Below are 11,536 nucleotides of genomic sequence, written 5' to 3'. Positions count from 1 at the left end.
TACTGGACAATTTAGTAGATGTCAACCGACTTTTATTCTTCCTCCAATACCACTGCCACAACGCGTTTCAACGGTCTAAGCCGTCTTCATCAGGTGGGGTCTTGATGAAGACGGCTTAGACCGTTGAAACGCGTTGTGGCAGTGGTATTGGAGGAAGAATAAAAGTCGGTTGACATCTACTAAATTGTCCAGTATTCCTTTGGCGCTCCCTGAGACCGCTGCACCATTGTTTACTAGTTGTCAAAAACAGTCACGGCAAGATATATAAAATGTGGAGATTTCCATGTATTTCCTACTCTACTGTACATAGAAAGACATCTTTAAAAAGTGCAAGGCAATGTTTGCAGTTCTCAAATGTTATTAGGCACATCCATTCCTTTAAAGCAAGCTTCATAGGGAAATTCCAGTTTTATTCTTCATGATAGCCCCTCAGAAGTCTCTATTTTCTTGTAAAAGAAACAAGGGGAAAGGGAGAACAAAAATTACATCCTGTAAACCATCAAGATAGCCCCCTCTTCTTCACGGAGTGTTCAGTTATGTCGCATTCTACCTTTATTTATTCTCTCCGGTTTTGGCTTGGGTATATATTGGTTATTTGCTTGGTATTCAAGTTCTTTACTAAAGTAGTGAATTGTTGTATTCAAGCCTTCCTCTAGTGGAACCTGAGAAGAGAGAATAGCAAGAAAAACCATGTTACCGTAGCTTTCTGAACTTACACCAAAGTCAACAAGAACAATCTAAAAAAAAAAATAGATTAATAGTATATATATGAAATGATATAATATATAACTAGTGTTGAGCATTCCGATACTGAAATATCGAGTATCGGCCGATATTCGCGGTATCGGAATTCCGATACTTTTACAATATCGAATACCGGAATCGGAAGTTCCCATAAGGCCTGCGCTCTGCAGTGTCTCTGAAGTATGACAAGCTGGATGGCAGCGCTCAGCTGAGATCCAGCCTGTCATCAGAATGCCATCCCAGCGTGGGAGAATTCTCCTGATTGTTTAATAGCCGGCGGGCGGTAAAAAGCCGCCGGCTTTTAAACAATCACACAGCCCCATACTGCTTCCCCGCAGCCTCCCACCCCGCAGCACCAAGGAGCGGGGAGCGAAGGACCCGGGCGGGGAAGCCGGCAGTGAAAAGACTTCACCGCCGGCTTTCCCGTTCTGTGCTGCGCTTTCCCGCCGGTTATTTCAAATGAACAGCTGAGGTATCAGGTGATGCTGATCAGCTGTTCATTTGAAGTAGCCGCGGTGCCCTCAGAGGGTTCACGTGAGTTCATGCTTGACTGCATTGCATGAACTCACATGAACTTTCCCACGGCCGCACAGGTCAGCCTCACCTCCCAGACGATCAGCCCGTCATGATTGGTGTGTGTGGGTGTCTGTGCGTGTGTCTGCGAGTGTGTGCGGGGTGTCTGTGCGATGTCTGCGGGTGTGTGCGGTGTCTGTGCGATGTGTGCGGGTGTGCGCGGTGTCTGTGCGATGTCTGCGGTGTCTGTGCGATGTCTGCGAGTGTGTGCGGTGTCTGTGCGATGTCTGTGAGTGTGTGCGGTGTCTGTGCGATGTCTGCGAGCGTGTGCGGTGTCTGTGAGATGTCTGCGAGTGTGCGGTGTCTGTGAGATGTCTGCGAGTGTGTGCGGTGTCTGTGCGATGTCTGTGAGTGTCTGCGGTGTCTGTGAGATGTCTGCGAGTGTGTGCGGTGTCTGTGCGATGTCTGCGGGTGTGTGCATGCAGGCAGACATAGGCCAATGTGACACTACTACTCCCATCGGCCTATGTCTGTCCCCTGTCCACTCGTGCCAGCAGGATCAGCTCGATGGGAGCAGTAGTTCCCATCAGCCTGATCCTGCTATATAAATTTCCCTACTGTGTCCCCAATAAATTTTAAATACATTTCATTGGTGGCCAGTAGTTACCTACAATAAATTAGTTCATACATTACCTGTCCCCGCCGATCGCCACCTAAAATAAAGTAAAAAATAAAAAACTACACCTATACTCACCTAGACACCTAATTCCCCGAAGCCATCGATCTCCTGTAATAAAATATAAAATAATAAACCACAACCGTATCCTTACCCCTCCGTAGTAGTCCACGAGTGTCCCACGAAGATCTCCAGTTTAGAGCAGCCACATAGAATGTGACCGCTCTGAACCGCTGCCGCCGCTAGAATGATGGGGCCGTAAAGCAGCCCCGTCATTGCATAAGCGGGTTCGCCGGAGTTCAGGCAGCGCTGCTCCGGTTAGCTCCTTTACGGCCCTGCTGTATCGTGAGAAATTCCCACGGTACAGCAGTGCGGTAAAGGAGGTCTCCGGAGCTGCGCTGCCTGAATGCACTCCGGTGACCTCAGTCAGTGGCTCCCGCAGTGTGAGCTTACAGCAGCCATGCACAGCTGTCACCATCTCCAGATGTGACAGCTGTGCATGGGAGATCAGCGCAGGAACGTGGACAGGTAACTTTTTTTTTTTTAGTAAACTAAGAATTAAATAAAATTGTGTGTTTTATTTCAAATAAATTATTTTTTTCTGGGTGTAGTGTGTTTTTTCTTTTTAACACTTTGTAGGTTAGTAATGGGGGTGTCTTATAGACGCCCATCATTACTAACCTGGGCTTCATGGCAGCTGGCGCTGACATGAACCCCAACCCTATTACCCCACTGCCACCGCACCAGGGCAGCGTGGAAGAGCGAGGCTAAGTGCCAGAGTTGGCGCATCCTATGGATGCGCCATTTCTGGGGCGGCTGACGGCTGGTGTTTCTAGCCTGGGAGGGGGCCAATATTCATGGCACCCTTCCTGGGCTATTAATATCAGCCCCCAGCTGTCTGCCTAGCCTTTGCTAGCTATTAAATAGGGGGGACCCCACGTCATTTTTTTTGGGGGGGTCCCCCATTTTAATAGCTAGTAAAGGCTAGGTATTCAGCTGGGGGCTGATATTAGTAGTCTGGGAAGCTCCGTGGGTATTACCCACTTCCCAGGCTTCAAACATCTGCCCCAGCCGTCTGCTTAACCTCCGCTAGAGCCTAAAATCATGGGGAGCCCCACGCCAATTTTTTTTAAATAAATCCTTTATTTTAACACTAAATGACATTTGAGGAGTTAATAAAGATGCAGTCCCTAAATTATTATTTATTTTTTAATTGATTTTTCCCAAAAATTTTGACGTGGGCTTTGCCATATTTTTCTATGCCAGCCAGGTACAGCATCCAGCTTCTATGAATGCGCCATTTTCCGGGGTGGCTGCGGACTGCAATTTGCACCGGGGGGGGGGGGGAGCAGAAAGCTTGGGCCTCCCTGCGCTGCAGATTCCAGCCCCCAGCTGCCTAGTTGTACCTGGCTGGACACAAAAATAGGGAGAAGCCCCACGTATTTTTTTTTTAAATTATTTCATGAAATTCATGAAATAATAAAGAAAGAAAGGGCTTCCCTATATTGTTGTGTCCGGCCGGGTACAAATAGGCAGCTGGTGGTTGGGCGCAGCCCGTTCCTGCCTGCTGTACCTGGCTGGACACAAATATAGTGCGAAGCCCCACGTCAATTTTTTTTTAATTATTTCAAGAAATTCATGAAATAATTTAAAAAAAAAATACGTGGGGCTTCGCCCTATTTTTGTGTCCAGCCAGGTACAACTAGGCAGCTGGGGGCTGGAATCTGCAGCGCAGGGAGGCCCAAGCTTTCTGGGCCCCCCCACCCGCTGCAAATTGCAGTCCGCAGCCGCCCCGGAAAATGGCGCGTTCATAGAAGTGCCATCTTCTGGCGCTGTACCCAACTCATCCAGGGCCCTGGTGCGGTGGCTCACTGGGTAATAAAGGGGTTAAGGCCAGCTTGGCATTATCAGCTGGCCCTAAGCCCGAAATTCATGGGGTCACGCCAATATTAGACATGACCACCATGAATTTCTAGTAAAGTATTTAAAAAAAACACAACACCCAGAATAAAGTCCTTTAATTGAAATAAACACACAATTCTTTATTGTTCTAAATTAAACTATACTTACCATCACGCCCATTCCAGCTGAAGCCAACGATCTCCTGCAATAAAAGTAAAATAATAAAGCAACATCATCCTTACCTTTCCATGGTTCCCACGACAGCTTCAGCTCTGCTACATCGAGATGACAGGCTGGACCGCAGCAGAACGCTGCCATCCAGCCTGTCATCCCGCGGACACTGAGAAGCGCAGGCATGCTTGCGCTCCTCAGTGTCTCTCTGTGACGGCATAAAGATGAGCCGAGGTCATGTCCAATGAACTCGGCTCACCTCATGCACGTCACTGACAGCGTGGGAAAATTCTCCTGCACTCAGCGCTTCAGCGTGAGAATTTTCCCACGCTGTCAGTGACGTGCATGAGGTGAGCTGAGTTCATTGGACATGAACTCGGCTCATCTGGATGCCGTCACAGAGAGACACTAAGGAGCGCAAGCATGCCTGCGCTTCTCAGTGTCTGCGGGATGACAGGCTGGATGGCAGCGTTCTGCTGCGGTCCAGCTTGTCATCTCGATGTAGCTGAGCTGGAGCTGTCCTGGGAACCATGGAAAGGTAAGGATGAGGTTGCTTTATTATTTTTCTTTTATTGCAGGAGATCGTTGGCTTCAGCTGGAATGGGCGTGATGGTAAGTATGGTTTAATTTAGAACAATAAAGAATTGTGTGTTTATTTCAATTAAAGGACTTTATTCTGGGTGTTTGTGTTTTTTTTTTAACTTTGACTATGGGGTTAGTAATGGGGGTGTCTTATAGACGCCTCTCCATTACTAACCTGGGCTTGATGTCAGCTGGCATTATAAGCTGACATCAACCCCAACCCTATTACCCCACTGCCACCGCTACAGGGCAGTGGGAAGAGCGAGGCTAAGTGCCAGAGTTGGCGCATCCTATGGATGCGCCATTTCTGGGGCGGCTGACGGCTGGTGTTTCTAGCCTGGGAGGGGGCCAATATTCATGGCACCCTTCCTGGGCTATTAATATCAGCCCCCAGCTGTCTGCCTAGCCTTTGCTAGCTATTAAATTAGGGGGGACCCCACGTCATTTTTTTGAGGGGGTCCCCCATTTTAATAGCTAGTAAAGGCTAGGTATTCAGCTGGGGGCTGATATTAGTAGCCTGGGAAGCTCCGTGGGTATTACCCCCTTCCCAGGCTTCAAACATCTGCCCCAGCCGTCTGCTTAACCTCCGCTAGAGACTAAAATTAAGGGGAACCCCACGCCAATTTTTTTTAAAATAAATCCTTTATTTTAACACTAAATGACAAGTACAGTAATCAACACTGTCACTGTACTTCTTATATATGTGACTGACATGTTTCTATCTATCTAATCTATGTATGATTCTCTATTCCTTATATTCTAAATTGTCGGGTACAGATGCTGAATTGCCGGCCGGCTTTTTTAAAGAGACGGTGCATGAAAACACTATTATATTTTTAAATAAATCCTTTACACTAAATGACAAGTACAGTAAGCAACACTGTCACTGTACTTCATATATATGTGACTGACATGTTTCTATCTATCTAATCTATGTGTGAAGCTCTATTCTTTCTGTTGTAAATTGTCGGGTACCGGTGTATGCCGCTGATGAATTGCCGGCTTTTCGCGTAATACATTCTACATTATTCTTAGTTGTTTTACTTCATGTAGAATTAACCTACAAGGAAAGAAAGGGTTTATTTTCATTCCGATATTTGTGTCCCATTGACTTGCATTGGTTTCCGGTATCGGAATCGGCGATATCCGATATTTTTTGGGTATCGGTCCGATCCAATCCGATACGATATTTCCTGATATCGGAAGGTATCGCTCAACACCATATATAACACACATACAGATATATATTTTTTTACCTCTACTGAGGCAGTGATGCTATGATTAAACTCCAGTATACATACCACAGGTTCCCATCCAAGTAGAAGCTTGGCTTTCCTGATATCTGGTTTTCGCCTTTGTGGATCATCTTGAGCTTCTGAAAGAAACTGTATTTCTCCACCACTATAATGGAAGAACATATACTTAATAGTGGTTTGTGTTTTTTTTTCCTTCTTTGAACCATTAAAAAAAAAAAAAAGATTATTGACTTTGGCGCTCCATGGCATCTTAACCAGCGCAGCACGATCTTCCTCGGTTGACACTCGAATGCCGGCATCTTGCGATTAGTGGACCCCAGCAATGTCATGAAGAGCATTTTACCATTATATGGCAGGGTCTATGTAATCGCAAGAAGTGCCCATTATGTTGGCATTCAAGTGATGGCCCAGGAAGTTTCCTCTTCCTTGGGATGGCAGCCGCAAAGTACAAAAAGTACCTTGGAACAAGGTAGTGAAAATCTTTTTGCTCATCTTTATAAGTCATAGAATGTTAAGTGCAGTATCGTAGTGTCCAATGTTTGCCATGGGTAAAAAATAAAAATATGCCTGGCCTATGATGTTCTCCTACCAAAGCCTCATTAAGACGCCAATTTAAACACGAAAAACACTGATAGAACTTGTACATATTTTATAGTCTACGGCGCAGTTCACATGTTTGTATTTTGGGGCAGACCACTGCAAAATTACCCAAAGTCTTGTCCGATTTTGATCAAGTTCACAGGTCAAACTCGCCAAGTCTATGGGTCCATTAAAGAAAAAAGAAAACATATCACATGTGCTGTCCGTTTGCTTATAGAAGCCCGAGACACCAAGTTTTTATTTTGCTTTTGCATATGAGAAAACAAAAAACTGATGAAGCTGATGGTAAAACGGACACGGACCAGAACACAGATGAAAAATTGTTCAGTTTTTTTGGGTATGAGAAAAATCATCGTCTGAATGAGCAATAACACATGTAAGTATAATGCATGAGAAGGACAAGTCACAAATGAGGTCCAGCAGCAGCGTGGTCACAGTGAGGGCACCTGCTCTATTTTCCAGACGCCAAATGGATATGGAAGAGCAGTTTCCATTTAAATATCAAGAATGGAGACTACTTTTTTTTACTTATTTATTTTTTACTGGAGAGACTATTTTTGCTGTAAAAGTTCGGGAGTTGCAGCATAACCAAAATATTTTTGTAAAAAAAAATACTCTGTTCATTATCAAAATTGTGTAATAAAAAGAGAAAAGAAAATACAGTGGTCCAGTGGGTGGAGTAACTCATTCATTGCCAGTATGTCTTGAATAATTAGACCGTGAAGGCCGTCAATCACGGATCAGACCAGCCCCCGTCCCTCTAATCCAAGAACAAGCAAGAATTTAAAGGGTTTTTCTCAAGAGCAAGTGTTCATTTTAATCATCTTGGAATAATAACAATTCAATGTATTAAAATAAAATGTTCCTGCGCGGAGATAATCTTATAAATTGTCCCTTGCTGTGTCTGACCTTGCAGGAGCATGGTCTGATCATACCGCAGCACCTGGCTGGGGGAAAAAAAAGTATGTGGACATTACAACACGAGATTGCAAATGATTCTCTGAAGTAAAACATTGTTTAAAAACAGGCAGTGAAATGTTTTACCTCAGAGAAAGAATCATCTGTGATCTCGTGCTGTAATGTCTGTATAATCTTGTGCTTCCTCCCCTGCCCAGGAGCCATTACACAGTACACAGCAGGGGCACATTTATAAGATCATCTCCACACAGGAACATTTTATTTAAATACATCCAATTGTGGAAATTATTATTCCAAAAACTCTTGATTAAAATGAACTTTTGTTCGAGGGAAAACCCCAATGGATTTACTTTATACTGTATCAAATGTCCAGTATACAGCAATCTGCTCAGATGCTCCTTGACCATAACACAATGCCAATAGATTTCAGAGCATTTTCATGGGGACAGGTTCCCTTTCAATAGGAAGATACGAGCTGCAAGGACAAATAGTGACAATTGGAAGAATACATTTTCATTTAGACAGTGATGTAGCAGAACATGCCTAAAAAAATACCATTTACATGTTATGTCAGTAGACATTTATAGACTGGGATAAGGCAATTTTACAAGCCAACAAGAGTGCATTGCCATTGGGTGAAGATATAAAATCAATAAAACACTTGTAAGAAAAAAAATTTGGTATCAATACTAATCACAGACCTTTATCAGCAATTCACGCACAGTACACAATTATCCACCTTGTGATTACACATCTAATAAACTATTGGCAGGATTTCTCAGGGGGGCGAGAACTCACCAACAAGTTGCTTAATTAATCTGGCAAATTCCAGGATGGTGTGCTCTTCTGGGTTTCCAGAAGCATACAGTCTAGATCACGTGAAGTCATTATCGGTCTTTACTCCTCTTTGGTCAGACCTCATCTGGAATACTGTGTACAGTTTTGGGCACCACATTTTAAAAAAGACATAGACAAACTGGAGCAAGTTCAGAGAAGAGCGACCAGAATGGTGACTGGTCTGCAAACCATGTCCTATGAGGAACGGTTGCAGGATTTGGGAATGTTTAGCTTGCAAAAAAGAAGACTGAGAGGAGACTTAATAGCTGTCTACAAATATGTCAAGGGCTGTCACATTGTAGAAATGTGACACCCCAGGGGTCTGGTGGCCACAGTGATAGAGATATTACGTCTGAGAGCAGGTGGGAGGTCTCTTGGTCAGGGATCCTATGCATGCCACACCTCCTGCCCAGTCCTGGGAGGGGAAGAACTTCCCCTATATAAACCTAGGGCTGAGGCAGGGTTAGTGAGTAGAGAAGAAGTAGAGACAGAGAAGAGCAGCAGATATAGGAGAAGAACATCAGGAGCTCTGTGGGAGCAGTGCTATAAGGAGTCAGGGGCTGGCAGCTGCAGAGCTCGCCCTGACTGAGAAGCTATCACCGGAGTCCGAGGCTGTGGGGACTAATCTTTACCCAGCAGCAGAAACCGCCCGGCAGGGGATTTCAGGTCCTCTGGCCAAGAAACCCGAAGGCACGGTCACACGCGTGGGACCAGCACCACCGTCGTGGAGCGGACGCCACTAGAAGGCACCGAGTCACCGGCCATACGGGTGAGCACCACACGGTACACTCAGGGACGTGGGCTACTTATACCCGCCTCTAGCAAGGTAGCCAGAAGAGTACAGTCAGTTTGGGAGGCCTACAACTCCGCCTGGCCAGGGGAGATCCCATCTGCTCAAGGACTGACCAGGCCCCGATCGCTAGCCAGTACTCCGGGAGGGTCTATCTTTATCACCAGTAAAGACCCTGAACTACACCGCATCGTCTCTGAGTGATTCCTGATACCCCCATCATCCACGTCGGCTGCCCTGAGGCCATACCCCTCCCGTTGGGGGTGATACTACCACGCTGCACAATCCTACCACCGGCCTCAGCGGTCTGCCCTGCAGCGGCAGCTCCTTCGCTGCATTCAACGGGTGGCGTAGTCGTCCAACATCTACCGCTAATACAACGCCACTTAGTCTGACTCCCTGGGCACGGACCGGGTCACCGCCACGAGACTACAACCCTCAACAGATCCGGCTCCGGGTAAGCTCCTGCATGCGCAACGCTGTGCGACACAGGCCCAGGTGCGTCAACACAGGTGCGTCAACTTTTGGCGTAGTCGGCAGGATTCCGTGCCCGCAACCACCGGGTACTGCGTGCCTGAAAAAGACTGTTCAAACTTACCTGTGGTGAAGATTCCCGCCATCCGGCGCCATCTTCAGCCTTCTTCCCGCCATCGGTGAAGATTCCCGCCATCCGGCGCCATTTTCAGCCTTCTTCCCGCCTTCCGTGGAGTTTTCCCGCCGTTGGACGCCATCTTGAAGACGTCGCGCGGGAAGAAGAGGGGCGTGGACTCCGAAAGCGCGCGAGAACTGAAGCCCCGCCTCACGTCCGGACGTCGCGTAAGGTCCTGGAAGGAGCCCAGCAGACGCCGACGTCACAGGAGCGCGACGGAAGGTCCTCAACCTTGACGATCTACTGCGGAGCCGCGGCCTACGGAAGAGGATCATCGCAAGGTAGGCCACGGTCCACTAGGGGGGAGGAGGATGTCGGATACGGAGGAGAGCTTCACTGCCTCAACCCCCGCCAGCGCCACCGCTGCTGCAGTCATGCCTTTCACCATGCCCTATATCCCGGGAGCGGCCTGGCTACCCCAGTACTCAGGGGAGTCACATACCCTGCATGACTTTAGAGAAAAGCTGGATAGCCTCTTCCAGGTGTACCCCATCACAGAAGAGCAAAAAGTGAGCATCCTGGTGGCCCAATTAACTGGGGCAGCCCGAAGGGAGGTAAAGTCCTGGCCACCTGGGGGGAGGACTGTCGCAGGGATACTAACCCGGCTGAGGGACACCTTTGATACCCGCACCTCAGCCGAGATCAAGCTTAGATTCTACGGGTGCAAGCAGCGAGCACACGAGAGTATAAGGGACTATGCCCTGAACCTACAAGAGGCCCTGAGAGCCATTAAGCAGACCGACCCTGACGGCGTGGGAGACGAGGACAGGCTGTTGACTGAACAATTTATAGAGGGTTTATATTGCAATGCCCACCGAACCCAGTTGCGGGCAATGGCCTTACAGGACCCTCATATGGGATTTGCACAGTTCAAGGACAGAGCCATCCGGGTGCTCCGAGAACCGGCACCAGGTGGCGTTGTGACCCACAGACGCCCCACTACCACTTACCACCAGGAGGCGGCACCCTTGTCGGCAGGGCCTGTGGGAGCTGATGCGCAGGCTTTGAACAATGACCCGGCTCCAGACCTGCACCATCAGGTCCAAGAGCTAGCTAAAAGCGTTGCTGCGCTAACCCGAACTGTGCAGTCTTTTACAGGTTTCCACTCCAGGGAAGATCCAGCTGGCATCCGGACCGGAGGACATCCCGTGGCGTCGACCAAGGAGGACCCCACCGGCCAGAGGGAGACCCAGCGACCGATACAACGAGGACGGATGACCCATCTGCCGCCGCTGCAATCAACCCGGACATATGGCAAGGTACTGTCCTTTAAACTGGCACAACCTGGGGTAGAGGGCCAACCCCCAGGAAAAAGATCACCAGGCCCATCGAACTGGCGCGACAAATATGTGGGAGGACGTCCAGTCTTACCCGTGGTACTGGATGGCATTCCTATGAGTGCCCTACTGGACACCGGGTCACAGGTCACCACCATCCCGTACGTGCTCTTCAAGCAGTACTGGAATGACTCGGATATCACCCGCTACTCTGACGACGACTTGAGTATCATCGCCAGCAATGGTCAGCCCGTGCCACAGATTGGATTTAAAGAGGTGACCATTAAAATCGGTAGAGTCGAACTGGCAGCACAGGGACTGATCATTGTAGACATTGACAAACACGAGAGTCACCCAAAGATAACTCTAGGAACTAATGTAATTGAAAATTGTCTTGCAGAGGTGATTTTCCTTTTACAGCAGGTTGCCAAGAACGCCAGCTCCGGCCAGCAGCGAGTGCTCCAGAAAGAGATCCGGGCACTGATGCGACGGCAACAGCTAGAACTCTCCGGTGGTGAGATTGGTAGCGTGCGAATGTGTGACCCTTTCCCTATTGCCATGCCCCCGAAAAGTGAAATGATGATTTGGTGCCGGGCAGCTATTGGTCTGAGAGGTAGAGAT

General features: G+C 47.8%; 1 pseudogene; it reads right to left on the bottom strand.

Annotated features, from left to right (window-relative positions):
- Positions 1-563: 563 nt before the first annotated feature.
- Positions 564-11,536, bottom strand: part of LOC141203876 (UDP-glucuronic acid decarboxylase 1-like) — a 90,225-nt pseudogene continuing 79,252 nt past the window's right edge.

This window comes from Phyllobates terribilis, unplaced genomic scaffold (assembly GCF_046119375.1).
Source record: "Phyllobates terribilis strain yellow unplaced genomic scaffold, ASM4611937v1 Scaffold_125__1_contigs__length_5108534, whole genome shotgun sequence".
Classification (NCBI taxonomy): domain Eukaryota; kingdom Metazoa; phylum Chordata; class Amphibia; order Anura; family Dendrobatidae; genus Phyllobates; species Phyllobates terribilis.
Note: the sequence above shows the minus strand (reverse complement) of the source record. Positions and strands in the feature narration are given on the sequence as shown.